The sequence below is a fragment of the Leucopleurus acutus genome, assembly GCF_964270905.1.
Source record: "Leucopleurus acutus genome assembly, chromosome: 11".
NCBI classification, from domain to species: Eukaryota; Metazoa; Chordata; class Mammalia; order Artiodactyla; family Delphinidae; genus Leucopleurus; species Leucopleurus acutus.
In genome coordinates, this window is record NC_139152.1 from 13,341,999 (window position 1) to 13,355,328 (window position 13,330).

The 13,330-nt window shown below is 39.8% G+C and overlaps 1 protein-coding gene across 1 annotated transcript in view; it reads left to right on the top strand.

Annotated features, from left to right (window-relative positions):
- DERA (deoxyribose-phosphate aldolase) overlaps positions 1-2,867 on the top strand; it is a 233,788-nt gene extending 230,921 nt beyond the window's left edge. Inside the window, exons 13-14 of the transcript XR_014326609.1 lie at positions 1,602-1,813; positions 2,807-2,867. The gene's annotated coding sequence lies outside the window, so the exon portion shown is untranslated. The remainder of the gene's footprint in view (positions 1-1,601; positions 1,814-2,806) is intronic.
- Positions 2,868-13,330: the final 10,463 nt, after the last annotated feature.

A 13,330-nucleotide genomic window follows, 5' to 3' on the forward strand; every position in this document is an offset into this window, starting at 1 on the left:
AATACAACTTCACACCCACTAGAATGGTTAAAATGAAAAAGACTGACAATACTTAGTGTTGGTGACGAAGTGGATCAATGGAAAAAAAAAAACCCCTCATGTTTTGCTTGAGGGCATATAAAATAGTACAATCACTTTGGGAAACAGTGTGACAGTTCCTTATAGAATTAAATTTACACTCATACCTAACAATTCTACTCCTAAGTATACATTCAAGAGAAATGAAAACGTAATGTCCACAGTAAGGTATGTATACAAATGCTCATAGCAGCTTTTTAAATAACAGCCCCAAACTGGAAGCGACTCAGATATCTATCCACTGGTGAATGGATAAGTAAATTGTGTTTTAGCCATAAAATGGGATATTACTCAGCAATAAAACTGAATGAATTGATATAGCAACACTGGTGAATCTCAAAATATAATGCTGGGAAAAAGAAATCAGACACAAAAAAGTAGACACTGTATCATTCCATTTAAGTGAAATTTTAAAACAGGTAAAAAGAATGCATTGTGACAAATCAGATCCGTGGTTGCCTGGGTGAGGAAAGAGAGTGCTTGACCCAAAAGGGATTAAAGAGAACAGTTTGAAATGTTCTGTATTTTGGTTTACATGGTGGTCACATCATATATTCATCTAACAAAACTCATCAAACTTTATGCTTCAAATGAATTCATATTATTGTTTAAAATTGTACCTCAGTATAACTGACTTTGAAAAAATCCTGTCACCTGTAATTCCTGTGAGGAAAAGAACTTATACACACATATGCACACAATATATACATACACGTGCTATTTTATATATATATATATATATATATATATATATATAGTACTTAGCAAGTGTCTTGCATATAGTAACAAAAAGAATAAATAAATTGTATATTTAATCTACTCTTACTGTTGTCATCAGGAGATTCTGAGTCTTATTGAAAATCAGGGCAATGGTAGAAATATATGGGAGTGTGGACTCATCAGTTAAATGTCAGTCAGACTGTCTGAAATTTTAGAGGGACTTACATGCCATCTTTTAAAAATACAAACTTAAAAATGTATTGGGATAATCTGAGAGATCATCAGTAGTCTAAGGTTGTGTACATATAAGAATGAAATACAAAATATAAAATGAAATACAAATGAATGAAATACAGGAATGTAAGCTATGGTCATTATAGAGTGCCAGCAACTTATAGACAAAGACTCTGATTAAAAATTTTAAAAACCGGGCCTCCCTGGTGGCGCAGTGGTTGAGAGTCTGCCTGCCGATGCAGAGGACACGGGTTCGTGCCCTGGTCCGGGAGGATCCCACATGCCGTGGAGCGATTGGGCCCGTGAGCCATGGCCGCTGAGCCTGCACGTCCGGAGCCTGTGCTCCGCGACGGGAGAGGCCACAACAGTGAGAGGCCTGCGTACCGCAAAAAAAAAAAAAAAAAAAAAAAAAAAAATTAAAAAACCCAAAACAATAGCAATAACAAAGAAAAAAAACCTACACACAAATGAAGAAGATATTTTGTTAGCATATATGTAGGTTCTTCAATGAGAGTTGGTAAATATTGCAAGAGAAAAATTTGCAAGAGAAAGTTTTGTTGTTCTTTTAGATGCTTCATTTTGAAGAATCTGGAAGACATCCTTTACTGTGGGCATTGGTGCCATATTCATACTAAGAACATGGGTACCATGATACAGGAACAAACGAACCATCAAAATGAAGTGGAAACTCGGTAGTGAACCAGCAGTGAGAGGCGATGCTGGACACCTCTCTGAGGCAAACTCCAAATGAACTGGAAAGTAACCCAGCCAGAAAAATTAAGTAATGGATTTGTGTCATCTTCCGGGTTCTGTACATTTGGGATGGGCTACCAGTGAAATTGTTTTGAATCTGGCAATGGACTTGACTCATGTGCCTTTCCAAAGGACTGTGGCCTTAAACTTAGGTAAAGAACAAAAAATGTATGACATATTTATAGGATGATTTATAGAAAAAATATTTGTAGTACTAAATTCAATGTTCAATGCAAGGTTTTAGAGCTGATTTTTCTACTTAAAATCTTCTGATCCATCAACCACATACCAACCAACCACAACATAAAAACCAGATGCCGTCTTAGGCTGTAAGATGACTAGCCTCTGCGCTGAAATGGCAAGGTAGGGAGTACGGGCTGTAGAGATTTCATTAGGAGGGCTGATTGTGAGGGAAGAACATGAAAACTATGTTGGGTAAGGAATGAATGAAAAGAGAAGGGTCAAATATTTGAAAATCTGTCAGTAAAAGAGAAAATAAGAATTTTTCTTTCCAGCTCCCAGGGCTGGAAACAAAGCCAACGGGTGGAAGTTACAACGTGGGAGATTTGAACTTGAACCATTGTAAAATGTGGGTTTTCAGATGTTCTGCCTCTGCTGGAGTATTTTTGGGGGAGGGGGAGAAATCGCCACAAGGCAGCTCCGTCTCCAGTGAATGGCTCTCACTGTTAACAGCGAGGAACCGTTTCATAGTTAAAAGAGCAGACTCTGGAGTTTGAATTTCGTCTCTGCCTGTGCTTCCTACATGACACTGGACACATGGCTTAAGCTTTCTGAGCTCATTTTCTCCGACTTGAGAATGGTACTTTCCTCATAACATTTTTATGACAGACTAATACACAGATGGTACTTAGCACAGGATCTAGCACTTAGTAAGCGTACATTAAATGTTACGTACTAATGACAGTTATCACCTTTCTGGGGAATTGAGGTGGAGATTTCTGTGTGAAATGGGAGGTTGGGCAAGATGATCTCTAAAATTTCTTCCAATTCTATGTTTCAGTGGTTCAGCATGTTGGGAAACAGCCTTCGTCTCAGAGGTTTGCGGCTCCTTGGAAAGTGACATCTAGCCTTCGTTGTGGAATTGTATTCCATGAAGGTTTTGAAATGGTAAGCCTCATCTAGTTTAGATTTCACGTGAATTTTCAAGCCAGTTAAAATGCTTACAGATGAGGCCGGGTTCTCTCTCCAGCAAGTCCTTTATCCACTTCGCATGTGTGATATTCTCAGAATGGAGCACAATGCCTTTTTCTGTTTTGGTTTGCCCCAAGCACTCTACGTAAGTATGGAGGGCATAGTTATATGAGAGTTTATTAGAACATATTGGTCAACAGACTAAAATAGATAAATGAATCTCCACCCAATTATAAATCAATCCATATTTATTAAACACATACTAACACATGCTATGACATAGACATATGCTAAGCATGGGAAATCCTACTCATCAAAGTCCAAATTAAATGATGCCGATGTGTATCATTTTCTATTGCTGTGTGTAACAGAAGATCCCCCAAATGAATGATCTTTTTGGTCTTAATTCAGCCACACAGTTCTTCTGGTCTTGGTTGTGGTCAGCTTCATCTTGGCTAGGCAGCTCTGCTTATGGCGGGTAGGTGGGATGTTGGCAGGAGTTATGGGGTGACGTGTCTCTCATTTTTCATCAGGCTAGCCTTGTTCTAATTGCAGAATCAGGGGTTCAAGAGAAAGAACTGAATCTGCAAGGCCTCCAGAGCCTCGGCTTAGAACTGACACATCATCCTTCTCACCAAACCCTAGTGACCAAAGCAAATCACAAGCCCAGCCCATACTCAAAAGGTGGAGTAATAGATCCCACCTCTTCATGGGAAGATCTGCAACATTGCAGAGAGCATAGACCAGGAAGACCAGTAATTGGGGCCATTAGTGCAATCTGTCTTCCACAAGATGCAATCATCAAATAGACAAGAAATGCTAATATCACCCTGATACAGAATCAGACACTCTGCAAGACATTGTAAGAGATTAACCATATTCACTGTACAAAGCGTCTTGGAAGTAATAGAAAGGTGAGCTACACAGGGGCTCTGTCAGTTCTGCCTTTCTTTACTTAGACAGTGTTCCCAACAAAAGTCCAATAAGCTGATAAATATATAAAAATTTAAAACAGTAGATACAGCAATTATAAAATATTGTCCAGAGTAATTTAACCAAAGGTACCAGTGTAAATAGCCAGTGATGTGAGTGTTGCAGAGGTATGATGAGTAATTATATAGTGTGAGAACCAGGGACTTCTGTTTACAGATAAGGAGTTAAACTCTCACAGCAGTGCTAGAGAAGACTTTTGAATTAATGACCAATTTCAAACAAAGCATTTAATGTTACCACTTGAAATGTTTCAGTAATAATTCAAATGGTTTAATTCTAAGACACTTATGATTAAATTTCAAATAAGCTAAGGTATTATTAGACATTTATGGGCAAAAAACATTTTTTCCCCCTGCAAATTAAATGTTCTTCTTTGACAACGATTCAAGTTATGATGGGGGTCCTTGTTTCCTTTTAATTACAGCCCAAACACTTATATGGATAAAGCAGCAATATGATCGCTATTTCATTTTGGAGCCATTATTACCGAAATGCAAAATATCTCAATCTCTCACCCTGTCCCCCGCCTCCTAGGTTTTCTTTTTAATCCCATAAAAGCATCTGTCTTTGATTTCAAGTGGAGTACCTGCTGTGCAGGATGCAATGCAAATCCAATTTGTGTGTAACAAAACCAAATGGGCTGAAATGAACTCTGCATTTTAAAGATGTTTTTGTTTAATCATCGCCATCCCTCGTCTTTAATGAATGCATAATCAAGTTAAACTTCAGGCAAGAAGTGGAATGGCTCTTCTTAAGACAGAGAAAGCAAATTCCTGTGATATCCCTCATTGCTGTTCTGCCTCCTATTCCTGCGTTGGCAGGAAAGAAAGAAGAAAGATCTTCAAATGCATATTATGGCAAACTGTTGAGAACCATGGCGTGAGCAGTACTACTGCTCATTTTTCTCTGCTATCTTCAGAAATCATTATAATTATTGTTTAGAGCAGAAAGTGAGGATGCAGGATTCCTGGGTTCTTATTTTGTTCTCCTTTTTTCTGTATCTCATGGAAGACAGGAGGTATAATAATAAAGTACTTTGGGCATTTAGAGGAGGATACGCCATGAGGCATTTCTGAGCCACACGTCATCTACCCTAAATGTTGGTATGTAATTTCCTCAGTACAGAAGGTCTTTCTGGTAGTGAACTTGTGTGGTTCTTTCTTTTAGAAGGAGAGCATCTTCTCCAAAGACCTTATGATGTCAGATGACTTAAAAAAATTTTTTTTAAATTGAAGTATAGTTGATTTACAACGTTGTGCTAGTTTCTAGTGTACAGCAAAGTGACTCAGTTATATATACATATATATTCTTTTTCAGATTATTTTCCCTTATAGGTTATTACAAAATATGGAGTAGAGTTCCCTGTGCTATACAGTAGGTCGTTGTTGGTTATCTATTTTATATATAGTAGTGTGTGTATGTTAACCCCAAACTCCTAATTTATTCCTCTTCACCCCTTTCCCCTTTGGTAACCATAAATTTGTTTTCTATGTCTGTGGTTCTATTTCTGTTCTGTAAATAACTGCATTTGTATTCTTTTTTTTTAGAGTCCACATATAAGCGATATCATATGATATTTGTCTTTATCTGGCTTACTTCACTTAGTATGATAATCTCTAGGTCCATCCATGTTGCTGCAAATGGCATTATTTCATTCGTTTTATGACTGAGTAATATTCCATTATGTCTCTCTCTCTCTCTCTCTCTCTCTCTCTCTCTCTCTATATATATATATATATATATATACACCACATCTCTGAAGAAAACTATAATTTGAAAAGATACATGCACCCCAATATTCAGTGTAGCACTATTTACAATAGCCAAGACATGGAAGCAACCTAAATGTCTACCGACAGATGAATGGATAAAGAAGATGTGGTATATATGTACACCAGAATATTACTCACATGAGTTTTGTATAGTCATAATACTGGACAAATTAATTCCAAACAAGGAAATGGGATGAGAGAATATTTTATAATGATAGACCTTAGAGATCATCTAATTTACTCATTTTACAGATGAGAAAGCTGAGCTTGAAATGTATACTGACTGATGTGGAGTCAGATGGTTAATGAGTAGGAGAGTTGGAGCTGGAACGCTGGTCTCTTGGTCCTCAGTCTTTACAAAGCAATCCTGCAGTATAACACTGAGTTACTGCAACACAGCGATGAACCTCACAAAGGAAATATATTCTAGAAGAATCGTTAAGGGATGAAATATCTACATGAGCTTTTCATTCAAGGTGAATGCGAATTACAGCAGGATTAGGTGCAGTGTATGCAATGTATGGTTTTTGGTTGTCAAGCAAAAATCTAGAGATTTATGAGGAGAATGTAGGTCTTCATTTCTTCTGATTACTTTTAATGGTTAAGAATTAGGATTGACTTCATCTATAGCTGAGAGTCTACATGGTAAGATCTATAAAACTCTGAGGTGGACAGTTACACACCTGCCTGAAATTCCAATATTGCAAGTTATTTTTATGTGATAAGGCATTGTCTTCTATTAGGAGAAAATTCTTTTGGAGCAGTAACACTGCCAACCAGCATCTGACCTTTACTCTTAAATTTTTAAAGGTTCATCAATTTCCTTTTTGATTAGGAACATCTCCCTGGGAGCAGGGTCCTGTGATTGTGTACCATGGTTAAGTTTTTTTTTTTGCTTTTGTTTCCCTTGCCTAAGGAACAGTATGCAAAAAATATATTAACAAGACCAATGTCAAAAAGCTATTGTCTATGTTTTCTTCTAGAAGTTTTATGGTTTCATGGTTTCAGGTCTTACATTTAATTCTTTAAACCATTTTGAAGTAATTTTGTGCAGGGTGTGAGAGAGTAGTCCAGTTTGATTCATTTCCATGTAGCTGTCCAGTTTTTCAACACCATTAATTGAAGAAGCTCTGTATTCCCCATTGTTTATTCTTGCCTTCTTTGTCATAGACTAATTGCCCATACAAGTGTGGGTTCACTTCTGAGCTCTCTATTCTGTTCTATTTTCTATGTGTCTGATTCGGTGCCAGTACCATACTATTTTGATTACTGTAGTTTTTTAACACCTTTATTGGTGTATAATTGCTTAACAATGGTATGTTAGCTTCTGCTTCATAACAAAGTGAATCAGCTATACATATACATATATCCCCATAACTCTTCCCTCTTGCATCTCCCTCCCTCCCACACTCCCTATCCCACGCCTCTAGGTGGTCACACAGCACATAGATGATCTCCCTGTGCTATGCGGCTACTTCCCAGTAGCTATCGGTTTATATTTGGTAGTGTATATATGTCCATGCCACTCTCTCACTTTGTCCCAGCTTACGCTTCCACTTCCCCATGTCCTCAAGTCCATTCTCTAGTAGGTCTGCGTCTTTATTCCCATCCTGTCCCTAGGTTCTTCGTGAACTTTTGGTTTTTTTTTTAAGATTCCATATGTATGTGTTAGCATACGGTATTTGTTTTTCTCTTTCTGACTTACTTCACTCTGTATGACAGACACTAGGTCAATCCACCTCACTACAAATAACTCAATTTCGTTTCTTTTTATGGCTGAGTAATATTCCACTGTATATATGTGCCACACCTTCTTTATCCATTCATCTGTTGATGGACACTTAGGTGGCTTCCATGTCCTGGCTATTGTAAATAGAGCTGCAATGAACACCGTGGTATGTGACTCTTTTTGAATTATGGTTTTCTCAGGGTATATTCCCAGTAGTGGGATTGCTGGGTGGTATGGTAGTTCTATTTTTAGTTCTTTAAGGAACCTCCATACTGTTCTCCATAGTGACTGTACCAATTAACATTCCCACCAACAGTTCCCTTTTCTCCACACTCTCTCCAGCATTTACTGTTTGTAGATTTTTTGAGGATGGCCATTCTGACTGGTGTGTGGTGATATCTCATTGTAGTTTTGATTTGCATTTCTCTAGTGATTAATGATGTTGAGCATCCTTTCATGTGTTTGTTGGCAATCTGTATATCTTCTATGGAGAAATGTCTATTTAGGTCTTCTGCCCACTTTTGGATTGGGTTGTTTGTTTATTTTGATATTGAGCTGCATGAGCTACTTATAAATTTTGGAGATTAATCCTTTGTCCTTTGCTTCAAATGCAAATATTTTCTCCCATTCTGAGGGTTGTCTTTTCGTCTTGTTTATGGTTTCCTTTGCTGTGCAAAAGCTTCTAAGTTTCATTAGGTCCCATTTGTTTATTTTTGTTTTTATATTCATTCTCTAGGAGGTGGGTCAAAAAGGATCTTGCTGTGATTTATGTCATACAGTGTTCTGCCTATGTTTTCCTCTAACAGTTTTACAGTGTCTGGCCTTACACTTCGATCTTTAATCCATTTTGAGTTTATTTTTGTGTATGGTGTTAGGGAGTGTTCTAATTTCATTCTTTTCCATGTAGCTGTCCAGTTTTCCCAGCACCACTTATTGAAGAGGCTGTCTTTTCTCCATTGTATATTCTTGCCTCCTTTATCAAAAATAAGGTGACCATATGTGCATGGGTTTATCTCTGGGCTTTCTATCCTGTTCCATTGATCTATCTTTCTGTTTTTGTGCTAGTACCATACTGTCTTGATTACTGTAGCTTTGTAGTATAGTCTGAAGTCTGGGAGCCTGATTCCTCCAGCTCCTTTTTTCTTTCTCAAGATTGCTTTGGCTATTCGGGGTCTTTTGTGTTTCTATACAAATAGTGAAATTTTTTGTTCTAGTTCTGTGAAAAATGCCAGTGGTAGTTTGATAGGGATTGCATTGAATCTCTAGATTGCTTTGGGTAGTAGAGTCATTTTCACAATGTTGATTCTTCCAATCCAAGAACATGGTATATCTCTCCATCTATTTGTATCATCTTTAATTTCTTTCATCAGTGTCTTATAATTTTCTGCATACAGATCTTTTGTCTCCTTAGGTAGGTTTATTCCTAGATATTTTATTCTTTTTGTTGCCATGGTAAATGGGAGTGTTTCCTTAATTTCTCTTTCAGATTTTTCATCATTAGTGTATAGGAATGCAAGAGATTTCTGTGCATTAATTTTGTATCCTCTACTTTACCAAATTCATTGATTAGTCCTAGTAGTTTTCTGGTAGCATCTTTAGGATTCTCTATGTATGTAGCATGTCATCTGCAAACAGTGACCGCTTTACTTCTTCTTTTCCAGTTTGAATTCCTTTTATTTCTTTTTCTTCTCTGATTGCTGTGGCTAAAACTTCCAAAATTATGTTGAATAATAGTGGTGAGACTGGACAACCTTGTCTTATTCCTGATTTTAGTGTGGAAATGGTTTCAGTTTTTCACCATCGAGAATGATGTTGGCTGCGGGTTTGTCATATATGGCCTTTATTATGTTGATGTAAGTTCCCTCTATGCCTACTTTCTGCAGGGTTTTTATCATAAATGGGTGTTGAATTTTGTCGAAACTTTCTCTGCATCAATTGAGATGATCATGTGGTTTTTCTCCTTCAATTTGTTAATATGGTGTATCACATTGATTGATTTGCGTATATTGAAGAATCCTTGCATTCCTGGAATAAGCCCCACTTGAGTATGGTGTATGATCCTTTTAATGTGTTGTTGGATTCTGTTTGCGAGTATTTTGTTGAGGATTTTTGCATCTATGTTCATCAGTGATATTGGCCTGTAGTTTTCTTTCTTTGTGACATCTTTGTCTGGTTTTGGTATCAGGGTGATGGTGGCCTCGTAGAATGAGTTTGGGAATGTTCCTCCCTCTGCTATATTTTGGAAGAGTTTAAGAAGAATAGGTGTTAGCTCTCCTCTAACTGTTTGTTAGAATTCGCCTGTGAAGCCATCTGGTCCTGGGCTTTGGTTTGTTGGAAGATTTTTAATCAAGGTCTCAATTTCCGTGCTTGTGATTGGTCTGTTTATATTTTCTATTTTTTTCTGGTTCAGTCTCAGAAGGTTGTGCTTTTCTAAGAATTTGTCCATTTCTTACAGGTTGTCCATTTTTTTGGCATAGAGTTGCTTGTAGTAATCTCTCATGATCCTTTGTATTTCTGCAGTGTCAGTTGTTACTTCTCCTTTTTCATTTCTAATTCTGTCAATTTGAGTCTTCTCCCTTTTTTTCTTGACGAGTCTGGCTAATGGTTTATCAATTTGTTTATCTTCTCAAAGAACCAGCTTTTAGCTTTACTGATCTTTGCTATCATTTCCTTATTTATTTTCATTTTGGGTGATCTGTCCATTGGTGAAAGTGGGGTATTAAAGTCCCCGGCTATGATTGTGTTACTGTCAATTTCCCCTTTATTGCTGTTAGCATTTGCCTTATGCATTGAGGTGCTCCTGTGTTGGGTGCATAAATATTTACAATTGTTATACCTTCTTCTTGGATTGATCCCTTGATCATTATGTAGTGTCCTTCTTTGTCTCTTGTAATAGTCTTTGTTTTAATGTCTATTTTGTCTGATGTGAGAATTGCTACTCCAGTTTTCTTTTGATTTCCATTTGCATGGATTATATTTTTCCATCCCCTCAATTTCAGTCTGTATGTGTCCCTAGGTCTGAGGTGGGTCTCTTGTAGACAACATATATACGGGTCTTGTTTTTGTATTCATTCAGCCAGTCTATGTCTTTTGGTTGGAGCATTTAATCCATTTACATTTAAGGTAATTATCGATATGTATGTTCCTATTACCATTTTCTTAACTGTTTTGGGTTTGTTATTGTAGGTCTTTTCCTTCTCTTGTGTTTCCTGCCTAGAGAAGTTCCTTTAGCATTTGTTGTAAAGTTGGTTTGGTGGTGCTGAATTCTGTTAGCTTTTGCTTGTCTGTAAAGATTTTAATTTCTCTGTTGAATCTGAATGAGATCCTTGCTGGGTAGAGTAATCTTGTTTGTAGGTTTTTCCCTTTCATCACTTTAAATATGTCCTACCGCTCCCTTCTGGCTTGCAGAGTTTCTGCTGAAAGATCAGCTGTTAACGTTATGGGGATTCCCTTGTATGTTATTTGTTGTTTTCCCTTGCTGCTTTTAATATTTTTTCTTTGTATTTAATTTTTGATAGTTTGATTAATATGTGTCTTGGTGTATTTTTCCTTGGATTTATCCTGTATGGGACTCTCTGCGCTTCCTTGGCTTGATTATTTCCTTTCCCATATTAGGGAAGTTTTTAACTATAATCTCTTCAAATATTTTCTCAGTCCCTTTCTTTTTCTCTTCTTCTTCTGGGACCCCTATAATTCAAATGTTGGTGTGTTTAATGTTGTCCCAGAGGTCTCTGAGACTGTCCTCAATTCTTTTCATCCTTTTTTCTTTATTCTGCTCTGCGGTAGTTATTTCCACTATTTTTTCTTCCAGGTCACTTATCTGTTCTTCTGCCTCAGTTGTTCTGCTATATGTCGTTGCTCCCAAAGTCCACTGCCTCAATTTTGGATGATTCGTTGTCTATTCAGGTTTTCCACAGATGCAGGGTACATCAAATTGATTGTGAAGATTTAATCCGCCGCTCCTGAGGCTACTGGCAGAGATTTCCCTTTCTCTTCTTTGTTTGCACAGCTCCTGGGGTTCAGCTTTGGATATGGAGTGGCCTCTTTGTGTAGGTCACCTGAGGGCGTCTGTTCTTCGCTCAGACAGGACGGAGTTAAAGGAGCAGCTGATCTGGGGGCTGTGGCTCACTCAGGCCGGGGGGAGGGAGGGGTACGGATGCGGGGGGAGCCTGCAGTGACAGAGGCCGGCGTGACGTTGCACCAGCCTGAGGCGCGCCGTGGGTTCTCCCGGGGAAGTTGTCCCTGGATCACGGGACCCTGGCAGTGGCGGGCTGCGCAGGCTCCCGGGAGAGGAGGTGTAGGTAGTGACCTGTGCTTGCACACAGGCTTCTTGGTGGCTGCAGCAGCAGCCTTAACATCTCATGCCCATCTCTGGAGCTCGTTTAGCCGGTGCTCTGAATCCCCTCTCCTCGTGCACCCTGAAACAATGGTCTCTTGCCTCTTCGGCAGCTCCAGACTTTTTCCCAGACTCCCTCCCAGCTAGCCGTGGCGCACTAGCCCCCTTCAGGCTGTGCTCACGCAGCCAACCCCAGTCCTCTCCCTGGGATCCGACCTCCGAAGCTGGAGCCTCAGCTCCCAGCCCCTGCCCTCCCTGGCGGGTGAGTAGACGAGCCTCTAAGGCTGGTGAGTGCTGGTCGGCACTGATCCTCTGTGCAGGAATCTCTCTGCTTTGCCCTTCGCACCCCCATTGCTGCACTCTCCTCCATGGCTCTGAAGCTTCCCCCAATCTGACACCGCAGTCTCCACCCATGAAGGGGTTTCCTAGGAAACCTTTCCTCCTTCACAGCTCCCGCCCACTGGTGCAGGTCCCATCCCTATTCTTTTGTCTCTGTTTTTTCTTTTTTCTTTTGCCCTACCCAGGTACGTGGGGGAGTTTCTTGCCCTTTGGGAGGTCTGAGTTTTTCTGCCAGCGTTCAGTAGGTGTTCTGTAGGAGTTGTTCCACGTGTAGATGTATTTCTGATGTATTTGTAGGGAGGAAGGTGATCTCCACTTCTTCCTCTTCCGCCATCTTGAAGCTCCTCTTCATGGCTAAGTTTTTTTTTTTTTTTTTTTGCGGTACGCGGGCCTTTCACTGTTGTGGCCTCTCCCGTTGCTGAGCACAGGCTCCGGACGCGCAGACTCAGTGGCCATGGCTCACAGGCCCAGCCTCTCCACGGCATGTGGGATCTTCCCGGACAGGGGCACGAATCCACGTCCCCTGCATCAGCAGGCGGACTCTCAACCACTGCGCCACCCGGGAAGTCCCATGGTTAAGTTTTGATGGTTGATGGAAAGGTTAAGTAAGGAAGGTTGGAGGGCAAGCGTGTCAAGAGCTGCAATGAGTGTTGTGGAAAGCAAGAGAATGGACCAAGTCTGATAAAGCCTCAAAGCTAGACGCATCTACTCACAACTTGTTTGAGTCTGGCTGCTCCTGAGGGGAGCAGTTCGCAAAGCAAATAGAACAATGTATGTTCCAAATATTCCATGCTAGGAATTCCCTTGTCCTTGATCTGCTTATCTCGTCCTCTACCTTTAGCTGTCATATTCAGATAAGAATATGAATGTTTAGTTCTTTTTTAAGGAGAACAGATTTAAAAAAAAAATTTTTGGCTGTGTTGGGTGTTCCTTGCTGTGCACGGGCTTTCTCTAGTTGCGGCGGGCAGGGGCTACTCTTTGTTGTGGTGCGTGGGCTTCTCATTGCAGTGGCTTCTCTTGTTGCAGAGCACGGGCTCTAGGCACGTAGGCTTCAGTAGTTGTGGCACACGGGCTCAGTAGTTGTGGCTCGTGGGCTCTAGAGCGCAGGCTCAGTAGTTGTGGCGCACGGGCTTAGTTGCTCCGCAGCATGTGGGATCTTCCTGGACCAGGGCTCGAACCCATGTCCCCAGCATTGGCAGGCAGATTCTTAACCACTGCGCTACC